Here is a 5,326-nt window from a genome sequence, read left to right on the forward strand (position 1 = left end):
GACTTCTTTTTAAGGCTGACTAGCATCCCACCGTCCGGAGGGACCACATTCTGCTCAGGTCGCCCCCCCTGCAGTGGGCCTGGGTGTTCCGTCGACATCGCGCTCTGAGTGTGAGAGGGGGCGGCCGTTCCCTGGGGAGCTGGCACCCCTAGAGGGACGGGGGGCCCAGGAGGTGGTGGTGGGCTCTGTGCAGAAGGGGACCTGAGGCCCGTGCAGCTGTGGCCAGGCGCCCTGGATGCTGGCTTGCCCGCACTTCCGTCACCTCCTCACGGACGAACAGAGAGGGGGGCGTGTGCGTGGGCTTGGGGGTGCAGGGCCCCATACAGCAGACCTGTCCTGGGTGACCTTCCCCCTCTCAGCACTGTTCCTGGTCCGGACTGTCACCCTTCCCAAGGCCGATGCTGGGTCTGGGACCGGGATCCGTGGAGTCTGGGGGTGCTGGAGACAAGGAGGGGGTGTTCTGAGGCGGCGGGGGGCTGCCTGGTGCAGCCAGGCTCAGACACATCCCCACCCCGTGGGCAACCCTGGCAGGATCCTAGCAGCCAACAGGGACCCCCCGAGTGTGGGCAGTGACATCGGATGAAGCAGAGGGCAGAGCGCTGGGGGCCCACCTGCCTCGTACACCCATCACCAAACCCGAGCCGTGCCTGTCCCTTCACTCCTGGAAGTGGGGGCTCTGGCCGCCTGGGGCCCTGTGTGCGTGCACGTGCAGGAGGCATGTGTGCCTTTGTGTAAGCCACCTGTGTGCGTGTGCCTGTGTGGCTCACAGCCAAGAGGCACAGCCAGAGGACGCCGCAGCTGGCCGACAGAGGGCGCCGTCCGACAGGGCAGTGTCCACTCCTCCCAGCAGCTGTCCCCAGAGTCCTCCCGGGATACCGCGTGGGGGCTGCCCGCACCAGTGGGTGCTGGGCCCCTCAGCTCCACTGGGACGGAGCAGGTAGGGAGGGTGTTCCAGGCTCAGGGAACCCCACGGGTGATGGTGGGGAGTCACGGGCAGGTCGTGGTGGGGGAGAGTAAGCGAGGCTGGACATTGTCCCCAAGGAGTGAGACGTGAGGACGGGCCTGATTGGGCGACTCTCCACGCGAGAAGGGCAGGGACCCTCTGCTGCCCGCCCCTTCCCACTCTTGGTCACCACCGTGGTCTCTCCCCACAGCTGCCTGGCCTGCGCGTGTGGGGTTCTGCAGCCAGGACCTCGTGATTGGAGACCCCGTCACAGCTGGCCACGGCGCGGGGCGCAGGAGCCGTCCCTTAACTGCCTGGTCCAGGCTCCCCGAGGTTCTGTCCCCAGACCCCGACAGCCCCAAGCCTTCCTCCCCAGGGGCCCCCCCATCTCCCACTCACAGACTAGGCTTATTCCCTCCTGGTCACCATGAGTGACACCTTTCTGTCCTGCGTGATCCGTAATGACCACTTGCTGTTCCTAATTAGCATGCCGACAGCCCCTCCTGCTCGCGGGCTGCCTCCCCGCCCGCTCTGGCTTTGTCCTTCAGCTGTAGGGCTGCGGCGCCCTGGGGCTCCCCACTTCTCCCCTGGGAACTCCGGCTCGTCTGTCCCCTGGGCAGGTCATCTGGGCAGGTCATCTCTCATAGCTGGTAGGACACAGGGCCCCCTGGGGTGAGGGCGCCTCCTAGGCCCATGGGCCACGGCCCCCCGACTGTCTGCAGTGGAGCCCGGCACCCAGGCATCTCCCGTGGCGGGAGAGGTGGGCTGACACTGGGTACACTCTCGACCAGGATTCGCTTTATTCTGTTTAATTGAAAAGCGCTGAAGTGGCAGCATGAATATTCAGTGTGGTGGCTGCTGGCGCCATTGCAGGCTGCAGCCCAGCACAGGCCTGTCCGAGGGGGAGTGAGGTGGGAAGCTATTAATTGAAATAGCTTCATTAATTAGTAATTAACAGCGGGGAAATGACTGCTGCTTGCCGTAGCTCAGCCGATGCCCTTCATGTGTTACGGTTCTTTAATTAAAGGACGTACATTTTAATGAAAGGCAAGCTGGGCCCTTCGGCCTTTGGAATTCACAAGACCTCCCAACTTTCGGAGAAGCTGGTGGGAGGCCGGTGCAGGCAGCGGGGCTGCCGCGTGGGGCTGGCCGTGTCCTGGCCGTCCAGGGCCGCGCTTTCTGGCTGAGGCCATGCACGGGGTGAAGTAGGGACCCAGACCAGCACAGGGGGGCCCTGGCCTGGCACCCCGATGCCAGCTGGGCCCTGCGCGTAGGGGCTGGTGCGGCTGCCTGAGGCTGGAGGCAGGACAGAAGGCCCCATGGGGCCCGCGCTGTCCCCAAGCCCTCCATCCCCACTGGGCCTCGCGTGTCTGCCCTGTCTTGAGCGGGCAGCTGCTCGTCCACAGCCTCACCTGGCAGTGCGGGGTGGGGGGTGACGTCTGCTCTGCTCCTAACGCCCTGCGTGCCAGGGGGTCCTCTCCCCGCCTCACCTTCCTGGCGAGGGGCTTGAGGACACAAGGGGGGACTTTGCTCGGCTCCTAACGCCCTGCGTGCCAGGGGGTTCTCTCCCCGCCTCACCTTCCTGGTGAGGGGCTTGAAGACACTTGGAAGTGTCCCTGCCACACCCAGCGAGGGCGCCGCCTGCGTTTGGTCCCCTCCCCCTGCCCTCTGTCCCCCACACCCGCCCGTACAAGTGTTTTAAACAGAGGGGGCACCTCCCTGTAGACCCGGGCTCACAGGACGGGTCTACTGGGGGCCCCCTCGCCTCCTGGGGCTGCTGGCGGCTTAAAAGCATAACCAGACTCTCCCGCTCCTGGAGGCTGAGGCCCCGGGTCCAGGCGCCGGCATGCTGGTTCCCCCGAGGCCGCTCTCCTGGGCGCGTAGAGGCCATGTTTCCTGTCCTCACACGCCGTCCCTCTGTGCGTGTCTGTCCTAACCTCCGCTTCTCGCAAGGACACCCATCGTGTGGGCCTCCTTGCACGTTAATCGCCTCCGTAAAGAGCCCACTTCCAAAACAGTCACATTCCGAGGTCATGGGGGTCAGGACTTCCACATGCAAATTTGGGGGGACAGAGTTCAGCCTGTAATAGTGTGGCTCCACCTGCCCTGAACTCAGGGCCACATGAGCCAGGTGACGCTGCCGGGGAGACACCGCGGACATCGTGTCCTCCATTCTCTCCCAGGACAGCAATTCTGCCTCACGGGCTGGGCCCAGAGGGTTGGTCACCAGCAACAGGCCCCAAAGCCATTCCTGAAGGTATTTGGGCAATTTGGGGCTGGGCCATCCCCTCCCCCAGTGCCCTCAGCAGAGAGACAGGGACAGAAGACCCGATCCCCCCAAGAGTGCTATACCTGTATTCCAGGGGGCTGGTCTCAGATAGCCCCCCCCCATTCCTCAAGTGTCCCTGAGTCCCCACAGCTGAGCTGGCAGGAGGAGGTTGGGGACAAGCCCCAAGCAGCCCCGGCCCCCTCCGCCACGGGGCTGTCCCAAGCTGGGCACCGCAGTGCTCCCTACCACTGGCTGTGGGACCTGCTTGGTGGAGCAGGGGTGTGGGGGTGGGGAAGCTCCCTGGCCACTGCGGGGCCTCGAAGGACGTGGTCTCCACTGGACCCTCAGCGCCATGGTCTCCCCTGAATGGCGTTCAGGGAAGGAGGGCTGCCCCGCCCTTCAGGCGACCGCCACCCTGCCCCCAGCATTCTAGTCCCACATGGATGATCCGAATGCAGACGGCCCAAGGAGCCAGCTCCTGCCACACGGCGGGCTCCCTGGAGCCCCTCCTGGGTCCCCTCAGTCCTCAGCCACGTGGCCACACAATTCCCTTGCTGAAAGGATTCTCACTAGGGTTGATCTTTTCTGTGAAAAACACAGGACGAGGCGTGGCTACTGGTCGAAATTGGCCAGTTACAACTTCTGGCCTCTCTTGGGTCATGTCCACCTGTCCAGTCATCCTGGGCAGCCCTGAAGACCCAACTGTTGTCAAGAGGAGTTTTTCTTCCATCGACCTTTAGTGGACACCAAATGCAAACTTGAGCCGAGCCCAGGAGCACTGTGCAGGCCCCAGGCGAAACTCTGGGGCAAGGACAGCATTCCTGAGGCCAGCCGATCACTCGCCTCGGCCGCCTGTGCCTGACCCAGGTGTGAAACCCTGGTCTTGACCTTTCCCTCTGTCCGGTGACGGTCAAGGACACGGTCCTGGCCAGCTCGGTCCTTCCGCTCCGTACAGTGGGACTGGGTGATGGCTTTGCCGTAACGGGGCTTCCTATCCTGCCGCCCCCACTGCAAACCCCTGCTCATCTTCAGTATTTGGTTCAGACTGAGTTGGGACATTGGGCAGCTTGTGGCCTCAGGCCGATTTCTGTCCTTGGGACCATCTGTTGTTGGGGAGCCGTGGGACCTGGAAGCGGTGACCCCTTGGAGCCACCCGGCCCTGCTCTGGGTCCACGATTAGCACTCTGCTCTGGCCCGTCCTGGACCTGGGCCTGTGGGTCCCTGTCACGGCCTGTCCCCGGAATTGGCCCTAACTGCCGGTTTCTCCGTAGCTCTCCGGGAGGGGTCTGTAGCTGCCTCCTTGGGCAGAGGGCCGGCCCCGCCTGCAGTCAGTGTGGGCCAAGGACGCTACCTGGGTGGCTAGGCACAGTCAGGGCAGCCAGCGCAGTCCCTGACCAGGTCTTTGCGACAGGCCGTCCTCTAGATTCACCGAGAAATGGAGAGCGGAGAGAGGGTGACGAAGGAGGAGACCTGTCTGTCCAGCTGCCTGCAGGGGTGGGCACGGCTGGCAGCTCGTCTGGGGACCTGAGGGACGCTGCTGTCTCGCGCGCCTTGCTCTGCCTGGGGAGTCACCGCCCTGCGTACACGCCCATGTCTCTGCCGGCGGGCGCCGCGCAGCCCCGTCTCAGGCTCCAGCAAGATCCAAAGCTGTCTGAAGAGTCAACTTTTTCCTAAGTTTCAGCTGACATTCGGTTGTAATGACTTTTTAAACAAAGTAGCTATTAAAGGAGTGTCTTTCACGCCTCCATGTCTGACAGGTGTTTTTGCCCATGTGGGAAGCAGATGCTAATCGCGTTCTCCCTAATAGCTCATAAATAACCAGCCTCTGGCGCTTCCCTTTGTCTGCTGCCCTGCCCATGGCCAATTTGTTCTTCAGAAGTGGCCACGTTGGCCTGTCAATCAGCTCTTGCCGTAGGCGCTTTTCGGTGATTAGAAGCCCCTTAGAGAGCCAGAACTCCAAATTAGTTTTAAATAAAAAATAAGAATATTCATGGTGCTGAACATCTGAAGGTAAGGACGCATTGGAGCCCAGACCGCTTGGCTCAGGCCCCAGCGTTGCTTCGAGGGCTCGGCGGGACGCAGCCCCACCAGCGGTCCCCCGGGGCGGGGGGACA

Source organism: Pteropus alecto, unplaced genomic scaffold, assembly GCF_000325575.1.
Source record: "Pteropus alecto unplaced genomic scaffold, ASM32557v1 scaffold45, whole genome shotgun sequence".
Classification (NCBI taxonomy): Eukaryota; Metazoa; Chordata; class Mammalia; order Chiroptera; family Pteropodidae; genus Pteropus; species Pteropus alecto.